At 35.1% G+C, this 21,586-nt stretch overlaps 1 protein-coding gene across 2 annotated transcripts in view; it reads right to left on the reverse strand.

The window, feature by feature from the left end:
* Positions 1 to 14,068, reverse strand: part of DGKB (diacylglycerol kinase beta) — a 642,123-nt gene extending 628,055 nt beyond the window's left edge. The window contains exons 1-2 of one of the 2 annotated variants that reach the window (XM_019727049.2): positions 13,825 to 14,068; positions 13,298 to 13,448 (exon numbers count right to left, since the gene is read on the reverse strand). The gene's annotated coding sequence lies outside the window, so the exon portion shown is untranslated. Of the gene's footprint in view, positions 1 to 13,297; positions 13,449 to 13,824 lie in introns of those variants that run through there. The other variant, XM_074340800.1, reaches the window with a different exon arrangement.
* Positions 14,069 to 21,586: the final 7,518 nt, after the last annotated feature.

Here is a 21,586-nt window from a genome sequence, read left to right on the forward strand (position 1 = left end):
AATCTCTAAAGTAGAAAGTGAAAGGAAAACATTGCTAAAATGAGACCGTGAAATTCCACCCTCAACCTACAAAAACAAAAACTAAAACTGTGAAATGACTGGAATCTAAGCAACATAAGACAGAGGGAAACTTGACCTCCATTATTGTCAATTCAGATATATCCAGGAAGTTATTTCTCAAAACTGAAAATTAGTTTTTCAATTTGTTTTTTTCTGTTTGGCCTGGATTAAATATCATATAGAAATACATCAACCTCTTTCAGTGCTGTTTAAAACCAATAAAATGCAGACAAAAACAAACATATGTGCATTAAAAATATATCTGCTTATTAGAATTTAACCAATCATAAAATCTAATAGTTTCCCAGCCTGAAAATTTTCTCTTTTCTCTTTCCCAGCCTGAAAGTTTTCTCTTCTCAGTTTTCATTTCCTTGTAAAGCTATACTTTTTAAAATCTGACAAAATCAATGAGGGCACAAACTACATTGTGTTGTAAGCAAAATTACAGCATATATATATATATATATATATATATATATATATATATGCATAATGCTAATGTTATTTATATCACTTATGTAACATTACATAGCAAAGAAATATTAGAAATTCAAAAGCTATTCCAGGGATAACCTCATTCTGTGATTTCTGAAGCTACTTATAAGTGAAAATGTCCCCTTGCAAAGTAGGCTAGTGTATCACCGTGGATAAATCCACTTGAAGCTAAGTTTGATATAAATTATGTTTCTCCCTTAAAGTGCCTTCATTTATCTCCTTTAGTTGATATGTGTTTATATGGAAAGAATGGAGGAAGGATACGGCTAGGGGAAAGCAAGAATCTAAACAAGTGACCACTGGTGAATCACACCTGGATATCATGATAGAACACTTCTATAAGCATTTTTTTCCCCATTTCTTTTGATAAGTATTTGATGTGTCTGGGAGAAATATCTTCTTTTTGTTGTCATTGGCAGATCATCATTTACATGAGACTGATAAAGTGACATCGCTCTGGATAAAACAGACAGGTTATTTTCTATTCTCTCCACATGTGTGACATCTTAGTATTCTGTTTACTTCCTATAAAGCCCTCAAAGTCTTCATGTTTGTTTTTGTCAAATACTGAAAGTACCCCTGATCCTTCCACTTCTTTATACCCAGGTTCACAAGTGAATTCCAATAATCAATTCACAGAATGTGTCACAAATAAAACAAATGCCTAAATCTAACTTAAGCAGCTAATACTGGAGAAATAAAGCTCCAATAATTACTACACTTGGTCAAATTAAGAATAAAGTCATTCTCTTAAAGCAGAATAACATGGTTGAATATTATCTCCAGAATGAGCAGATATATTCACTGTTATGTACCAAGGGAAAAACATATGCTAAAGGACAGGCACTTGTTCAGAATCAGTACAAACCATATTGAAAAATGGACAAAGAGGAGGCAAGAAACAGTTTATTTCAGAGAATAAAGGAGATGGTCATTTACCTCTCTAACAGAGTAGATTGAAAGATAAAAACATTGTTGACCCAAGGAGGTGCTTTATGAGACAACTCATCACCCTCAATCAAGAAAGTGGCATTTTCAAAGTTCATTATTTATTTAGATTTTTTTTTTTTGTACCTGATTTATAACAGGTGCTGTTCTAAGCACTGAACAAATAAAGAACCTGAGACACAATGGGAGTGCAAGTAAGGTGAGAAAGAAGTGCTGACAGAAGTTAATATCAAAGACACATAAAATTGGAAGAGAATAGAGTAGCAATAGACATTCTTGAAGAGATAAAGAGGGGCTGTATTTTGCAGCTTTGTCTAAAAGCATGGGAATAGAGAGGGTGGGGGAATGGTTGGGAATAGGGTTGAAGTAACTGTGGATATTAATAAATGTTTAATTAAAATCAAAATTTAATTAAGACCATTAAATGCCAATACCAAACATAAAGATAAATGATACAAAGAGGTACAGTTCAAAAGTACTCAAATCTTTCTTTTCTTAAGGAAATATGAAGTACATGTGGCAAGGCTTTATGAGAAAGCTGCTGAGGAGAATGGAAAGGAAAAGAAAACATGGGCACTCAGAATAATTACCAGGGTCAGACTGAGGCAAGAAATCACAAATTTATTATGACACCAGTTTTCATGGTTTTGTGATTTTCAATAGCATTCAGCACCCCAAGTAAAAAAGAAAAGCCAGACTGCTCAATTGAGAAAGGGTAAGGGTTTTGCCAGATGTAAAATGGAAGGAACAGAGTACAAAGATATAAAGACTTGGGCAAAAGAGTTATTTAAGTTTTATACTGGGTCTTGCCTGGATAGTAAGGAGAGGGTGAATGAGAATATAACTATTAGGACGAAATGAGGTGTGTCAGGGTATTGGAGACTGGTGGGAGGTAGAGAAAACAAGACAATTATTGTTTTGTAATTCATTATTTCAAAGATGAGAATTCCGAGGTGATACCAAGATCCAAAATGGAGTCATTGGCCAATGGTTAACATGGAAGGGAGTGTAACATCAATGAAGATAACGTCATTCAGGCATTTTTGTAGGGTATTGATTTGTCAACCTATATACTTTGACCAATCATCATGATGACAGGAGATATAAAGGAAAACTGTCATCCAAATTTCTAAATCTGGGGTGTAATACAATGACAGATGATACTGAGGGGGTAGGTGATGATATTGTAAAAAGCTAAACAAGCTAAAACAACAAATCTTGGATAAACTCTATGTTTTCTATGCCACATCCCAAGCAGCTGAATGGAGTCACACATTGAGGTAAACTGTTATCATTGTAAATTCATGGCCATCTACTACTGGGCTACCTACTATTGTCCAGATCCTTGTAAGTCAGTAATTTCTCCAAACTTGTCCAAAACTTTAAACATTCTTCACTTTATTCAAATTCTTCAAAGAAAAATTAAATTCCATAAATACCCACAGTTTAGCACTGCAAAATCTACACACCTCCTCAGATTGCTCCTTTCTCTCCTTCCTCTCCTTTCTTTATGAAGCATGTTGTTTCTGGTCAAGGTCAACTCATAACCCATGTCATCATTCCTATTCAATTTCACATTCTGAGGTATCAATTAAGTATTTATTTTCTCTTCTATATGTTTAATCCCTTCAACTTCTCACAGATATTTAAACATGCTCAAAAAACTCCTATCTCAGAAAAGTAAAACCTCCTTCAAACTTCTCCAGAAACAGTTCTATCTTCCTTCTAACCTTCACAGAGAAACTTTTAGAATGAGTCACTCTCTTCATTTCCTGAGCTCCTATTCACTCCTTAATACATTTACATCTAGGTTACAGCAATGAATCTTTAGCTAAGATCACCAATGGTATCCCTGTGTTGAAATCCAATGGCTAATTTTCATTTCCTTATCTCAACTTCTCAGCAGCCTCTGGCAGCAATGATTACTGTCTTTCTTATATAGGATGTGTTTCTCTGCTTTTTGGAATGCCACAAATTTCTGTGACTGTTTCCCTCTTCTGAGACAACTCATTTTCATTCTTTACAATCCCATCTACTCCCATATACTCTAAAAATATTAGAATTCATCAAGATGCGCTACTAAAATTATTTTCTTTCTCACTCTACATTCTTTACCTAGGGATTCTTATCCACTTCAGAAGAATCAATTACTATCTGTACCACCAAAGTTATATATCTCTTTCCCAGTTTGCAGCTGTCATCTTGTGATTCATGTACCATCTGTGCACTCACGAGTTATGCTTTGATGAATGAAAGTACTGGTTTTCATGGGGGTAAAAGAATAATAATATCTGGAGAGAGCTTTGTAAGTTATTTTATCTTTATTTGGTAAATTCCTACTTTCCCTTAAGACCCAACTCAAATTCTAAATTATCTGTGGTGAATTTCTTAGTCTCATACGCTCCTCATTTCCAATTAACAACCTACTGTGTACCTCCTGTGTGCTACTTCTATGGCTCACCGTAGCCCACGGTGTTATAACAACTACCTTTATGTATCTTCCTCAAACCCCCAATTAGGAGCAGTTTAATATCAGGGTCAGGTTCTAGTCATACCTTTTTTCTAGAACCTACTACTCTGATATATAGTAGGTGCTCAAAATATTTTAAATGAATAATTGAATGTCAATAGACCAGTAAATTCTGGTCTAGTGTTTTCAAAGAGATATTAATAGATGTTCCCAGAAGAAGGAACTCTGCGATTAAATTAACATCAGGGAAGTTTGTACTAAACCCCCCTCCTGGATATTCCAACACACACTTACATCTGAGGAACTATAAGAAGTCCTTAAAATAGAAAACTATTTAAGTTTGTTTAATATTTACATAAGGAAAGCTTTCTTTCCCTTTGCTTCTTTTAACACAGATGTTAGCATCCCTCAAAAAATATTTCCATATGTCTTAACATATTAGATTGGTGTAAAAGTAATTGCAGTTTAAAAGGTTAAAAATGATTGCAAAAACCGCAATTACTTTTGCACCAACCTAATAGTTTGGATCTTAACTCATTAGGATCAGCAAAACAGATGTTAAAGAGCCAGAGTATGTACATTCTCTTTATCCAGGATGCTTCCCCAATGGTAACATGTAGCTGCTAATTCCTTGCATATAGCTTTGCTACTTCGTGGAGAAGAAATTTTGGTCAATGTAGTACTGCCACCTTTGATATATACATCAAATCTAACAGTCTTACCGTTTCATTTTTACAGAGTTACTAATTTCCAGAACTAAAGAACATTACCTAACCACAAATAATAGCAACATTATTACAGCCACATTGAAACCATTGTTTTGATTTGGTTTGGTTTGGTTGAAAGTGCTGTTAGGATGATAATATAGTTACCTAAACACCAAATGTGCCACCAAGCTGTTATGCAGGTAGCTTGAATAAAGCTCAAAAACCTTACCACTTTAACTTTCACAGTACGTTGTATAGTAGAATTTAGAGTTCATTAAAAACCAGGGACACAAATCAAAAGCCCTACCCTGAATGGCTTTCATGCTTTGCTTTCTTTAATGTGTGATAGCAAAGGGACCTCTATTTGACAAATAGAAAGTTCTGGTGTGGCAAATAACATTATATAACAATAAAGCACCCATCCTGGTCATCAGAACGCTTATTAAGAATAAGATAGCAAAGTGACTCATCAGCTGTGTGCTCTTTCTCTAGTAATTTGGGACAAGAGGGGGAAAGTTACAAGTTGTTTATATGCAGCCCCAAATGATAGTCACTAAGCAAAAATAGAAGTTACTAAGCAACATTAAGTACTTGCATTTCACTAATCTTTAAAAGTTGCCACAAGCAAAATAATCTTATAATATAAAGGTAAAGGAAAAAGCAATGTGGGAGTCATGTTTTTGACTGAATAAAACTGTGTTGCTCAGTAATTCTAAAATTCTGATTCAACATGAGTTCATCTGTCTTGGTTTTAAGAATTACTTCAGGTGTATAATCCTCTTCTACTCACTAGCAACACCAGACACCCATTCTTTAATAATAATTTTTAAAAGGATAATAGGAGAGTGGTTAAGAATTGTTCCTTATACGTCTTAAAACCAGTTTGTACCCCAGTAAATAACAGGACCTCTGTTCTCTATTTCAGCTGTTTTTTTTTTTTTTTTTCTTTCAGAGCACTTATTACAATAGCAATAGATCATGTACTTGCTTTCTCATTTAGGTTTGTTTGTTTCTTTCTTTCTCTTTCACTGAAGTTTGGTTCATACTGTAGGCACCTGTCTATTATTTTACTCTTCTTTCCCTGAGTCTGGCACAGTACCTGACACAACGTATTCCATCAATACTTGAAGGATAGAACAGGATACAGTATCATAGTGTTATTAGTATGGTTTCTTAAGGTGATAGTTTTGAAATAACAATATATATTTATATAAACCTTAAATTTCCCAGAAGTAGCTGAGTGTTACTGACAATCTCCAAAATACCTGCTACAAAAGTCAGGCAAGCAAGAATCCCCCAGGCCTTTTTTCTTTTCACTAAGGGCCCAGAAAAGAAATTCCTTGGTCAAAAGCCCAGAAAGAAACATTTCCTAACATCCTCTGTCTCAGCAAAACAAGTTGCTGAATAAACTACACCTCATCTCTTGTGCTTAAAGTTCTGTTCTCAGGTCAAGGATCCTCTAAAGCTTTTCCACAGCACCTCCATTTCTTTCTCCTTTCCAATACATGGAATTCAAAAGGAATCGATCTGGGTAAAATACTTCCTCACATACGAGGTCACATTTTCCCAGTCTGCTTAGGTACAAATAGCAGAGTAGTCAATATAGATAGAGCATCATTTTGTAATATTAAATGGATGATAGCTGTGATTATATTTTAAGAATGTCAGGGGAAGAAAAATGAAAGGTTTTAGGTAAGGGGAAGGGAATTCAAATTTCTGAGGGTTGATTGTATGCCAGCCATTCTCTTGTGGATGTTCACATGTGTTATCTAATTTCTCTTTATTAAAAGTTATCAATAAAAACCTTTTGGGCAAAGTAATTAGTAAAAAGGGTGTTTATTATAACATTTAATAGATTTTATGAGTCTCATTTTTTATTAATAAAACTAAAATAAAAACGGCTTTTAGATTTAGATTTAGATTTTATTTAGAACATTTTCGCTGCTATTGATACTTTACTCTTTACCTGAGACAACATCCCAAGTAAATAGAAAATAATAAATAACTATTTTTTTGCATTATTTATTATGTGCCTTCTGTTCTAAGCCACTTACATGCTGATTCAATCATGTAATTTTGTGACTTGGATATCATTTTTATTATCCCTGTTTTACAAAGAGAAATCTAAAGCATAGAATGTAAGTTATTAACTCAAGTCCATCCTAGTAGTAAAAATTTGAGATCAGGCAACTTGAACGCAAAGAATAACTTTTAACCTCTATGTCACAGTGCCTAAGAAAAGAATGATGAAATTCAAATAAGCATCTTTGCATATTGAGAAATTATACATGGAATCAATTTCTCCACACCTTTACCCACAATTCCATCATCAAGAATAATCAAAACATTATATAAGCCAAACTCTTTAAAAGAAAATTGTATTATAAAGGAAGGTCCAGCTACATCACTGGGTTAACCATGTCTTGAGATTATTCGTTTGATGGAACCCCAAAGAGATTTTAAATAACTATTGCACTTCTCATCCCATTTGTCCTTTCCCTGGTTAAAAATGAATATTTGATAACTGATTCATGTGGATTAGAAAGACAATAACAACAAATTATTCTACTACCCAAGCTGATATTTTTAATAAAAACATTATGCTTGGAAACCCATATGTGATGTCAACCAAGTTCATTGTTATAATATTTAAATATTGAATGAAATAAATTTACAAAATCATCAATAAGTAAATCTAAATTATCCCATAATCTGAAAATGTTTCTTTGGGGGAGGGGGAGAGAGGATTGATTTCCCACCATTATCCATTTCTTCATTTTTCTAGTGGTAGTCAAGTTTCTAATGTCTGCTCACAGATATGACTCAATATTTGTCAGCTAAGACTGAATAAAAATCTTCTCAGGCTTCTCCTCAAAGGAAATAAGAGTTCAAAAAACAATTTTTAAAAAGCACCATTTCCCAACTTCACTCTATTTTCTTACAAGGGCAAAACATCTTTGATAAACCAGTTATTCTAATATTTGCTCACCCCCACCAAAGATACATTAGTAACAGAAATTAGCTATCATTAAAAATGCCAATATTGTGATCTGGAAATAAATATGCCACCTGTCATATTCCAAAATATTTCCCCTATATTCTAAATATTCAATACAACAGAGAACAGTAAATGTTTTCTGAGTAATTTTATACTAATTATGAGTTCGATTTACTAAAATAAACTATCTTTCTCAGACTTTGTAACTTGCAACTGAGAGACCATTCTCTAGTCTTTTTGTGGGGTAAAGACTGTGGAAATGGAACTACCGATCCCTTCAGGGAATTGAATTAGAGCTTCAAATCCAGTTGACAAAAGAAATATTTATTGATCTCAAATATTACATTAGAAACTATGCCCAGCACTAAAGTTCCAAAGATCAAGTTTGGCTTCCTTCCCAAATACAGAAAACAGATTGCTTCAACCCTCTGTGGCATATTCAATAATATAGACAAGCACGCATTTCAGTGGAACCACAGAGAAAGACAATTGGGCCAGTGGTAGATTCCAAATAGAATCCCAGGTCATGATGCTAGAGTGGATGCTTAAGGGATAAAGACGCATTATAAAGTGAAACACAGATGAGGTGATGGCAGAGGAAACTGGTGTAAAGAAAGAAATTACAGACAGAGCAGCTGTAAGTGGAGACCAAACAAGTGAACAAATATAATAGCATGAACTATTGAGAGTTATAAAAAGCCAGAGACAGTTAATAGTGGACTTTGAACCTTTTGGTTAAAAGCATGGGTTGTATAGCCAGACTGTCTGGTTTATACCTCTATTCCTACTCATAGGAATACCTTTATTCCTACTCATTTCTAACTGTAAGTAAGTCATTCATTTAACTCTCTTTCCCCTTTTATAAAATGGGGTTAAGGATGATAAAAGGATTATCCCATAAAAGTATTATTAAGATTAAATGTGCAAGATGCTTATACAAGCAACTTATGCAAGTATCAAGAGCTTAATAAAAGTTCCTGTCATTATTTTTAAACTATAAGGAGAAGAAAGCCAAAGTATCACATTAAAAAATCATCTCGAGGGCGGCTGGTTAGCTCAGTTGGTTAGAGCGCGGTGCTCATAACACCAAGGTTGCCGGCTGGATCCCCACATGGGCCACTGTGAGCTGCGCCCTCCACAACTAGATTGAAACAACTACTTGACTTGGAGCTCATGGGTTCTGGAAAAACATACTTAAAAAAAAAAAGCAACTTGAGACTCTATTCCTAACCTCAACCTGTAGCGTCACAAATGGCAAGAAACAAGAGAAAGACCAGAGATAACAATGTGAATGCATTGGCAAATCTCCATCATATATATACACACACACACACACACACACACACAGAGGGTGCCAAAAAAATGTATATACATTTTAAGAAAGGAAGAAAACTGTATTAAAATTGTAATAATATATACTGATAACAAAAGATGAATACAAGTCACGTTTGACTTCTGCAATTACAAGAGGTGCTCAAAGTGGTTCCCATCAGCGTAATTTTTGCCCCTAAGACAGTTTTGTGCTTCTTAAAATGTGTATACATTTTTTTGGCAATCTCTGTATATACCAGGGGTGCCAAAAAATTGTATACAAGTGGACACTTTGGTCAATGTTGCTCAAGCAGTAGTTCGTCGTAATCAGGAGTGTCTGGATGCTGATGGTAACCACTTTGAGCACTTCTTGCAATTGCAGAAGTCAAACATGACTTGTATTGATTGTTTGTTACTGGTATATACAGAGCATTAGAATTAATACAGTTTTTTCCTTTCGTAAAATGTGTCTACATTTTTTTGGCACTGTGTGCGTGTGTGTGTGTGTGTGTGTGTGTGTGTGTGTGTGTGTCAATAGGTCAGTAACAACTTCCTTTATGGAGCATATACATTTATCCTCTGGTCTTGAAGGTAGCAGCTTTTGTGCTGCTTGATCTGTAATGATTGGTATTTTGCCAATACAAAATAACTGAGTCAAGGACATCGTGTTTTAAACTTACAATACAGATTCTCTATTAAAAGGCAAATCGTTCATTTCAAATTGTTGACTCAGATAATACTTTAAAAAGAATTTCAGCTGTTTAAATTTAGTATGCTGAGAAAGACCAATCTTAAAATATTGTTTGGCTTTATGCCCGTAACGTTTTCATTTTATTCCTTGTTAGTGTTGTCTTCTGTGAGAAGGAGACAAGTGACAGTAATCATGTTATTCTCCTTAATACTTCAAATTTTACCTCCATGAAACATTTTGTTTTTTATCCTCACCAGTTAAAGATGTCTTTTTATTTCCTGGCAAATTTTCAGGAAGTGATTATGCAAGAACCAGTGATATTTCCATGGACTGTTTTTCCTCTTCAGTCATCATCTGGCCCTTCTCCCCCACTTTCCTTTGAATCATCATTTTTTACTCTTTAAAAAAAATATGTGAAGGAGATTATCCGAAGACTAGACTATTCTAAATTCTATAATCAGACCTTACAACTATTTAAAGAGATGCTTTGGTCTGTGTTTGTCTGTGACTTTGAACATCTCCAACCCACATACAGCCCAAATAGTTTGTTTTTTAGAGTCCCACAGGACACAGAATCTAGACAAGAACTCATACCAGCCTCCCACCATGTGATCCCTTATTTTCCTTTCATCCTCCTTGGTGTTTAGATCTCCCAACCCCTCCCCTCCCATATGAACTCCATCATCTTCCTTCCTGGCAAAGATGTCTCTAGCTTCATTTCCACAGTTCATGAAGCCAGAGAAGAGCACTGAAAGCGTAATGGTTGAGTATGCCAAGTTTAGATTGGGGATCAATTTAGGTAGATCCAACCTTGGGTATCAGTAGGGCAAGGAATTATTTCCTGATTTACAGTTCGATTTCTCAAGCCCTCTCAACTCACTCCATCTGCAAAACAATAAACTCACCCCACTTGATCCAATGTAGAGTACCATTTTACTAAAATAAGGTGGCAAATTGATAAAGAGTTAGCCCTAGTCACACCTGGGGGCCAATCCTATCCCACCATTTACCAAATATGTTGCTTTAGGGAATTTACTTATTCCCTCTGGGACTGAGTTTCATATGAATGGGAACAAATGCCACCTCCCTCCAGCAGATGTTAATTCATAAATGACAACACGTATTCAAAGTGCTTAACCTAGTACCTGCCATGAGTGCACTTACAGTAACTGCTAACTATCCATGCTTTGCATGATGAGTAAATCACACATGCGAATAATCCAAAGAGCTATCAAGGAGTTGAACCTACTTCATAGTCAATGCCTAAGGGTGAAGAAGTACATAGCATTCTTACTTGAGGTAAGATTCTGTGATGAGGTTTCATAAGAGAGAGGAAATGACAGAGATGGGAAATGGGTAGTAAGAGGCTTTTTCAAAATTTTGCCTAGAGTTTCCTCCAGGCACATGCTCCTAGGCTAGAAGTATAACTCTAAAAATAGGATATTTAAACAGTATCATGCATACATAGTACAGTTGCGTTCCTTGACGCCAGCCAGGACGAGACACATTTAGGAAAGAATATTTTTAAAATGTCTTTTCAAGCCTACAAATCAACATCATAGTCATTATTAGCAGGGAGAATTAGATTGAGGGGCCAGCAGCTATCTTTTTCTGGTTTGTCTGGCTACAACTCTTCCTTCTTTCAATAGTGTGCAAGGAAAAGCAGGAGTCAGAAGATACTTGTCAGGTTCAAACATTGCCTCAGCAAACCTTACCAACGGTTTAAACCTTAAAATAAGTGTTCTACTTTAAAAATGATTTTGAAAATCTTCAAAAACAACCAAAATATGAAGCAAAGGTATTCCCAAAACTCAAACTCCACGTGACTAAGTTTCTATCTTAAAGAAGTTCTGACAAATTCCTATTCAATCCAAATTCCTATCAATTCCAACCAGGCTCTCATCCTGATGTTTCTCCTTTTTAGCTAAATACTCAAGGTTCAGGTAATGATTTATTCTAGAGTGTCAGGGAGCTGTTTGCAAACTCATTCCAACCATACACTTTTTGGTCTTTACATAGATGTTTTCTTTTATTATTGCTAATTTTTTTTAACCACGCTCATGCATGATAGTGTCATAACAAGTATATCCCCTGGATTATATTTTACTCAGTAATTTACAGAGTCATATGGGGAGTTTTTGCAGCAAGAAATTATGTGTGTGTGTGGAATGAGTTACCTCTAACAAATTGTGTATTTGAATACTTACAAAATATTATATTTGAGGTTTTCTGAGAATAGGCATAATTCATTATTCAGAATGTTTTACTTTAATACAATAATGAAAATTAGTGGATTAGAACAAAGAATAACACAATTTAAAATGGAAATGGGTACGAGTGATCCGGAGTTTCCTCGTTTCTAATGACAGAGAATTTCAGAATTAAGTACTTTGCATTTCACAAAGTTATTTCATAAGTTTTGATACCCCTTTATCCTATAAAATTTATGGCAGCATATTGCATCCAGCTTAAAATCTTGGGTTCTGTTTTAAGGTAACCTCTCCTTTTTTCTTAATTATTTTGAGATGACTATAGTAATACAGTAACTTCTCCAATGATCCTGCAACTAAGTCTAATAGTTTTGTGTCACACTTCCCTTCTGCTTGAGAGATTCCTTTTCTTTTTCTTTTTTTCTTTCATGTCATTATTAAAATGTAGTCAGTGTAAAAGAGGACCTAGTTAGATACTCCAAGATTTTTAAATTAATTATTTCTGGTTTCCCTTCTAAAAAATCCCTTTAGTATTCTTGTGGCATTCACATTCATTTGGTCATTTGCTTTAAAATGGGCTGGCCTTGCTGACCTATTTTTACCTCCTTTTAAAGGAGTTGGTTATCTGCAATTTGAGCAACCGGTTGAAGTTGTTTTTAAAAAGTTTTTTAAGCCTTTTTTTTTTTTTTTTTGCAAGTGAATACAGTGTTGCTTGGTTCTAAATATACAGTCATCAGTTAAAACTACCACTTTGAAATCACAAGGAAGGGACCATTTAGAAACCAGAGGAAATTATTGCACTAGTAAGAAATTGAGGGAATCCTGCACATTCCACCCACTAAAGAGTATTTGAATGTTTATCATATCATCAGTATTGGCTAGGCTGTTGCCTAGCAGTTATCTAGAGACCTACTTTACGTTTTATTTTGATTTAATAAAGCAAATCAAAGGCTTTTGTTTTGTTTTGTTCAATTGCTTCTTTATTTTACACATTAGGGATAAGTCTGGAATGAAACTTTTAACAACTGGGTATTTGAAAAATCTAAGCCAGCCTCTTTACAAATTTTCTTTTGAAAAAGCAAGCTGCCATCCATTAGTAACTTTCAGAGGACGACTCATAATTCAATCGAGAGCACAATGACCAGTTTTTTTTTGCCTAAAATCACAATGGATAGGGGGTCTTTCTGCAAACCTAAGTAACCAGCGGTATCCGTGTGGAAAAACTGAGAGTAGCCAACTATAGCATAACTAGAACAAGAGTCAGCGAGGCAAACCGATATAACATCTCATGGAGAATTCAAAGCTGTGCTTTTCTAACTTTCCTCGCCATGTCTCCTCAGCTCCCCTTCCCCCGCACGACATACCCAGAAGCCACTCAAATTGCTAACCATGTCGAGTTTAACTTACTGCAGTGTGATGCAGGCGAAGGCTAGGCGCATCTCTGAAGCGAGAGCAACTGCTTTTCCGGAGAGGAACTGGGACTAGCCAGCCACCACGAGCCTTTCCGATTCACACGCTCTCCGCTCAGTAAGAAGGATCCCTCACAGCTCGACTTCCCCTGAGGAGTGAAGCTTCAAGAACTCAGATCACAGCATCTCCTCCTCCCTGCTCCCCCGTTCCTCCCTCCCAGAACACACGGCCCATTCAAACTAGTCTGAAAGATGGAAATCGACTTCCAGTCAACAACACTGGCTGCCTGCAGCTACTAGTCCCTGAAAATTTGCAACTCAAAAACAGCGGAGGCTGAAAGATGTAGGTTTCCGGAGTCTGAAAGTCATCTTTGGCATCCCCCTCCCCACCTCTCACTCCTCCCACTCCCCCGCCTTCACCGCGGCCACCTCCAGTCTCCCACGCAAGCTCGTTATCACAGATGACTATTTTATTATCCACCAATAAGCACCGGAAAGAAATTGAATTTGTCAGAGATGAAATACCTGTTGTCCATGCCTAGTGCTCGTCTATCATCGCTTTGAGTCCTTGATTTATATAGCAAGACGCGTTGATATTGAAATCTGTGAAGTGTGTGTGCATGAGCGTGTGTGTGCGCGTGTGTATGTGTATGCGTGTGTGTAGGCGGCAATCTGCGTGGCTGCAAGCAACAGCCCTGCCTATCTCTGGCTGCCGTTTCTACAGCGGCTGTTGCTACTACTGCTGTAGGAGCTCAGGGAATAATGAAACAGGGAGACAGTGCTTTACAGCTATTTAGCTGCTGGACCAGTTATAAGACAAGGGAGGAGACTGTGCAGGTATGAGTGGCTTTGTTGAGACATTAAGCGTGATGCAATGCAATTACTACCATTCAGCATACATTTCCCCTCCAACAGGAAACCTGATACCTGTCTGCCCTCTCCTTTTTACCAAGGATAGTCCTTGATGGGTCATTGGTTTTTCATCAATCACCTGCCTAACCTACTGCTAGCAACTGTAACAGCTGCACACTCTATTTCCACATTCAAACTTGCTAACCTGGGAAGAGGCTACTGGAGGATGAATGAAAATAAAGAAGGAAGGGGAAAGCAGTGAATGTTAAAAGCAATTTGTATGCATGCCTAACCAATCAGGCAACAGATTAAAATGATAATTTTGAGCCACGTGTGTAAAATAATAAAAATGAAACCCAGTAAATACTCATGCCTATTTTACAGAATGTGTGCAAAACTGTTATTAAGAAGTGAGTTTACCAGCTTAAATTGCAGGGTATCTTGATACATACGTCTCTTGGTGGCTCTCAGCTTCCCCACATAATATCCACTATGATTTCTGTCATCTCTGTCAGCTACACATTCTGTTGAAACTTACTGGTTACTGCTGTCTATAGACTCTCCCTTTTTCTCCCTATTAATTGCCAACTCTCTGCCCTGATTTATCTCCAGTATATTTTCACATAACGTGATTTTCATCAGAACTTAAAAGTTAAAGAATTTCTCAAAACCCTCAAAGACTAGAATACTTCTTAATAACTAACTTAACTTGCTCTAGCAACAGTTTGTCTTCACGTTCTTGTTCTGTAATAGATTGGGTAACCATGTACTCCTCCTAAATACACACACACTCACACCTCTTAATAAATAGTAGTATTAGTTGATTTTCAGCGTTCAGTTGTCTGAGCTAAAAATAAACTTAATTCCTTTTTATTCTATTTGTAATGTGCACCTTTAATTATTTGTCTTGCTTTAAGCAATTTTCATGTTTGCTATCTATTTCCCAGTTGTTAGGGATTATGTGATCCCCAGTTGTTAAGGATTGTGTAAAATTGAACAAATGTTAATGCAGAAAAAATAAAGCCCCTGGAAATATAAATGAGAACCCAGAAGGAGAAAATAAACCCAAAATAATCAAATAATACATCTTCTCCTGAACTGTTCATATTTTTAAAAAAAAATCACTGTCTTTAGCTAAACAAATGCTAGTTACTGTGCAAAGCATTTATTAATTATCTAATAAATATCAACTTACCAAAACCAAATTAACCACAATTGTTACAGAAATTGCAAAGGCTAATATTTTGTCTTAAAATTATGCAATTCAAAAAGTATCCAGATTTTTTTAAATGTCAAAATCCTAATAAAACATGATGCCAAACAGCCACATATTTTCACCTCTTCATTTTTTTTGTCTTTTAAATAGCTACTATGCAATACACTGTTAATATTATTAAAACTCTGAAGAGTAACTTCATATTTTCATACTTACATACAATGCAATGTAAGGAAGTAAGAAAAAGTAGTCTTGACCACTTTAGAAATACAGTTGATACAGATGGCTGACTTTATCCATAGCTGATGTTATTTAATGCTTATGTTGTCCCTCATACTCATCTGTTACTAAAATTATCAGAATCTAAAATTCCATAGTTTTACCATTTTTGTTTGTTTTACCTTTACTCATTTTAAAATTCAAACATATTCAGGAAGACTATTTATAAATTAAAGATTCTTGAGAGATTATTAGACATCTTTATTAGAGACAAGTGGGAAGCTAAATATACAGTCGAGGTAGAGACGAAAGCACTAGGAAGTACTGAAATAATTGGTAATGGGCATTTAACACCAATTTGGTCGACTTTTGAAAAATTGTTTATTGCATTACTGACATTTAAGAACAAACAGCATTCTTAACAAAACAACCACACAATCCACATGGTTTGGTTTGGTAATGGAGGAAGAAAATCTTCAGTTGGGGATTGATGGCTGACTCTTAATCTCTGACTGTTTTAACTCAAGAGTTTCCATTTTGTGGGAAAACCTACAAATTGCTGTGTTATAACCCTGTGCCCATTTCTCTAAGATGCCTCTCTGCTCCCATCACTGGATTTTCAGAAACTTTATAGGGATCTTTTTACAATTAATCAATCTCAAAAGAAATTGTTTTTAGAAAAAGAAACTTGTTCTATAAACCCCCATTAATCAACTTAATCAACAATTTATGAGACCATAGAAAGAAATAATATCTTAGTTTTCAACTAAATCTCTTTTATCATCAAAACATGTATTCCCAAATTAAATTGTGCATATTAATGATATTTATTTACTGGAGAAGACCCAAGACTAAGTAAACTCTGCAAAGGTAAAAGCCATGTTTCTTCACTTCACACATGTGTCTCTAGCATCCATCAAAGATGCTTAGAATGTGGTTATGTTCACAGTAAAGAGTTTTTAAATAAATGAGTGAATGAGGAAATGAATTCATCTCTAAAGACAAGGCATTGGATAGATAAGTGAGCTGGAAATAAGGATGTTTAAATTCTTCCAGTCTACTCGGCTGATAAATAACTGTGGCACTTCAGGGAAGTGATTCATATATTATGCTCTCAAAATATCCTTTCTTAGATCTATCAGTCAGAGACTACACAAAGCTTTGTAATAAATGTCAGTCCTAATACTCCTCCTCAATGGTTTTAAACTATATAAACTCAACCAATAAAATTCCCTAGAATCTCATTTCCTGAGCATTTTGCAAAGAGGTAATATCAGGACCTATTAATCCCTAAGAAATGCGTGGTTTCCCCTACTTTTGACATGCAACTCTGCACTAGTGAGTGAGTACTGGACTAGATGGTTAAAAAAAAATAGCTTGTCATACATTTATGTGTGTGTGTATTCCTAAAATTTCACTTCTGTATCAAGGATAACAGTAAAGATAACCTTCATTGACCTTTTATGAACTAAACATGGTAAATCTTTAAAAAAATAGAAGAAACAGAGCTTAAAGAGTGAAATATCACAGATTGCTTATAATAAATATAAGTTCATATTTAACCTCAGCATTTTATGTAAATCTGTCCTTAAAAACACCTTGTCATTTAATTTTATTCAACAAACATTTATTGAGCATCTATTATGTGCAAAGCATTGAGAAGAGAAACATAGTCCAATCAGTCATAGCAGCTATTTTTAAAGGACATATGGTCCAACAAATAAATATGTTCTTAGTTTATAATTTAAATTTTTTCTTTGATTTAAGTACGTTAAGTTTCAGAAAAATCAAATAGTGAAAATTTACATCAGACATGATTAAAATATTCACCACCTTTGAAATGATGAGAGGAAAGCTACTTCCTCACTTGAGCCAACTGTCACATGGCTACAGGCTTAGATATTAGGAGAGATCCAGAAAAGACATGATTTTATGTCACTATCTTTAAAGGAGTAATAATAATAAAATACTGGGTTTAGATAGGCCTTTAGAAATTCTCATATTTCATAGGAAGGGAAACAGTAGGTCATCAGAACTTATTTGTTGCTGTTAAGGCCATTTACCAGTCTGTCTGTGGACTATCTGGTTATGAATAGCACAGTGTTAGACATGTAAGCTTTGGCATATATATATATATATATATATATATATATATATATATATATATATATAATCAGCTCTTCGTTTTGCTGATGTCTTCTATTGTGTTCTTAGTCTCCATTTTATTTATTACCCTGTGATTTTTGTTGTTTCCTTTCTTCTACTCATTTTGGGCTTACTTTGTATTTTTGTTTGTTTGTTTGTTTGTTTTTTGAGGTCTAATGTTAGGTTGTCTTGTTTAATATCTTTCTTTTTGTCTTAATATAAGCATTTACCACTACAAACTTCCCTCTTATAGCTACTTTAACTGCAACCCATAAGTTTAGTGCTTTGTGTTTCCATTTTCATTTGTCTCAAGATATATATTTAATTTGTCTTTTGATTTCTTTTTTCACTCATTTGTTGTTCAGGAGCATACAGTTTAATCTCTACTTATTTGTGAATTTTCCAGTTTTCTTCCTGTAATTGATTTCTAGTTTTATACCATTGTGTTGGAAAAGATCCTTGATATGACTTTAATCTTCTTAAATTTATTAAGATTTGTTTTGTGATGTAATATATGATCTATTCTGGATAATGTTCCATGTGCACTTGTGAAGAATGTGTATTCTGCTGTTGTTGGATACAATGCCCTATGTATGTCGGTTAGATCTGTCTGGTCTAACATATAGTTTAAATCTACTGTTTCCTTAATGATTTTCTCTTGGATAATCTAACCATTGTTGAAAGTGGGATAATCAAGTCCCCTATTATTATAGAATTGCTGTCTATATTTCCCTAAGATGTGTTAATATTTGCTTTATATATTTAGGCACTCTGATGTTGGTTGTGTAAATATTTACAATTGTTATGGACTCTTGATGAATTGATGCTTTCATCATTATATAATAACCTTTTTGGTTTCTTGGTGCTACCTTTGGCTTAAAGTCTATTTTCTTTAACATAAGTATAGCTACCTCTGCTTTCTTTGTTTTCCATTTGCATAAACTCTCTATCTGGTAAATCACTTATCTTTGTTTCATTAAGAGGGTTTCTGAAGATTTACCTTTTTTTCTTGTTTGAAACATAGTTCCTTGCTTCTTCATTTTCCTTGACCTTCTGTGTTGGTTTCTGAACATTAGATAAGACAGCCACCTCCCTCAATCTTGACAGATTTGTCTACTATAAAAGGGAACCTTGTTAATCAGCCAGACATGAGCTCCTCATTGTCTCTCATCCTTCTGTGACTGTCCAAGCCATAGTCTTGCTCCTTAGTGGCTCCCAGGATTTGTGGGTGTGCTAAGACCCAGCATTGTCCCAAAAGGGATAACTGCAGTCAGCACCTAGATGCAGTATAATTACAAGTTGGATTGTCAGAAAGCAGCTAGAAAGTATGCAGTTAAGCCCCTTTCGGTGAGAAACTGGGAGATGGGCGTTTTTGCCTACTTTTTCTGTGCTAAGTATGGATGTATAACTACCGTGATGGGTAAGGGTCAGGGGGAGTACTCCTGCTCCCATTTAAAAACTGCTATTGTAGAAGACATAAATAAATGGAAAAATATACTGTGCTCATGGATTCAAAGAATGTATATTGTCAAAATGTCCATAGTACCCAAAGCAGTCTACAGATTCAATAAAATCTCTATCAAAGATACAATAGTACTTGTCATAGAAATAGAAAAAACAATCCTAAAAATTCATATGGAACCACAAAAGACTCCCAATAGCTTAAGCAATATTGAGAAAGAAGGACAAAACTGACATCACACTTCCTGATTGCATACTATATTATAAAGCCATAGTAATCAAAACAGAATGGCACTGGCATAAAATCACACACATAGACCTATGAAACAGAATCGAGAGCCCAGAAATAAACCCACACATATAGGTCAATTAATTTAAAACAGATAAGATAATAATATACAGTGCAAAAAGGATAGTGTCTTCAGTAAATGGGGCTAGGAAAACTGGCTGGCCACATTATAAAACAATGAGGCCAGAACACTATCTTACTCCACATACACAAATCAACTCAAAACAGATCAAAGACTTGAATGTAAGACCTGAAACCCTAAAACTCATAGAAGAGAACATAGACAGTAAGTTCCTGGACATTGGTCTTGGCATTTTTTTTTTTTTTAATTTGACACCAAAAGCAAAAGTAACAAAAGCAAAAGTAACAAGACTACATTAAACTAAAAAGCTTCCTTACAGCAAAGAAAACCATAAAAAATGAAAAGGTAACCTACAATATGGTAAAAAATATTTGCAAGTTATATGTACAATAAGAAGCTAACATCCAAAATATACAAGGACCACACAGAACTTAATAGCAAAATTCCAAACATTCCAATTAAAAAATGAGTTAAGGATATGAATAGAGATATTTTCCAAAGAAGACATATAAACGGCCATACACGAAAAAATGCTCAACATTACTAATCATAAGGTAAATGCAAATCAAAACTAATGTGGTATTATCTCACACCTGTTAGAATGGAGAGCATCAAAAACAGAAGGCAAGTGTTGGTCAGGATGTAGAGAAAAGGGAACCCTTATATGCTATTGGTGAAATGTAAATGGGTTCAGTGACTATGGAAAAAAATATAAAGGTTCCTCAAAAAAATTAAAAATATAGTTATATATACCATATAATCCAGCATTCCCACTTTTGCATATATATCCAAAGGAGGCAAAACATGATCTCAAACAAATGTCTGTATTCCTATTTTCATGGCATCATTATTCATAATAGCCCAGATGTGGAAACAACCTAAGTGTCTATGATCCAATGAATAGATAAAGAAAATGTGAGACACACACACACACACACACACACACACACACACACACACACAGGAATATTATTCAGCCTAAAAACGGGGGGTGGGGGGGGCAACATGTATGAACCTGGAGGGCATTATGCTAAGTGAAATAAGCCAGATGAAGAAAGACAAATACTGCATGGTAGCACTTGTATGTGGAATTTACAAAAAAAAAGTCAAACTCATAGAAGCAGAGAGTAGAAAGCGGTTGTCAGGGGCTGAGGCAGGGTTGGGGGAATTAAGGAGAGGCTGGTAAAGAGTACAAAATTTCATCTGTAAGATGCGTAAGTCCTGAGGATCTAATGTAAACATGGTGACTCCAGTTAATAACACAAATTATACAATTAAAATTTGAAAGGGAGTAAAACTTAAATGTCCTAAATAAATACATAAATAAGGTGATGGGTGTGTTAATGAACACGTTGCGTACGGCAGGGTTTAAATCCCTCGTGAAGATTCTCATGATCCATACGCAACGTGTTAACTACATGGGAAACCCTTTTACAATGTATATGTGTGTGTGTATATATATATGTATATATATACATGTATGTGTGTATATATATATATATATATATATATATATATATTCACCACAACATATACTTTAAATATCTCACAATTTTACATGTCAATTATCTCAATAAAAATTACATTTAAAAATTAAAATTGTTTCTCTGTTACATCCTATTGGAGTTGAGAATGCAAGCCTCAATGCTATCAGAGTCAGGTAATCCGGGGTTATATCCCTCAGGCAGCAGGCATAAAAGCTGAGGCACCAGGTGTCTGCATAATTTCTTTCGAGAGAGATGAGGATTTTATTGTTGAAGCACTATTGGGAGAAGGTGGCAGAAATGTCCTTTGGCTCCCCTTGGACCTTGGAAGATCACAGCCAGCTCCTAGATGCATGAAAATTAGAAGCCAGACTCTGAGCAGCAGCTTGTAAAGTATGTAATCAAATTCCTTCCAAGAAAAGACAGGGACATGGGCATTTTGCCTGTCCCCTCTGCACTGAGTCCTGGGGTGATACTTGTGGCTAGTGCTTATGTGTCCATTAAGAAATGCTTCTTTGTTTTCTATAGACCCACAGGTC

Source organism: Rhinolophus sinicus, linkage group LG09 (genome assembly GCF_036562045.2).
Source record: "Rhinolophus sinicus isolate RSC01 linkage group LG09, ASM3656204v1, whole genome shotgun sequence".
NCBI lineage: Eukaryota > Metazoa > Chordata > Mammalia > Chiroptera > Rhinolophidae > Rhinolophus > Rhinolophus sinicus.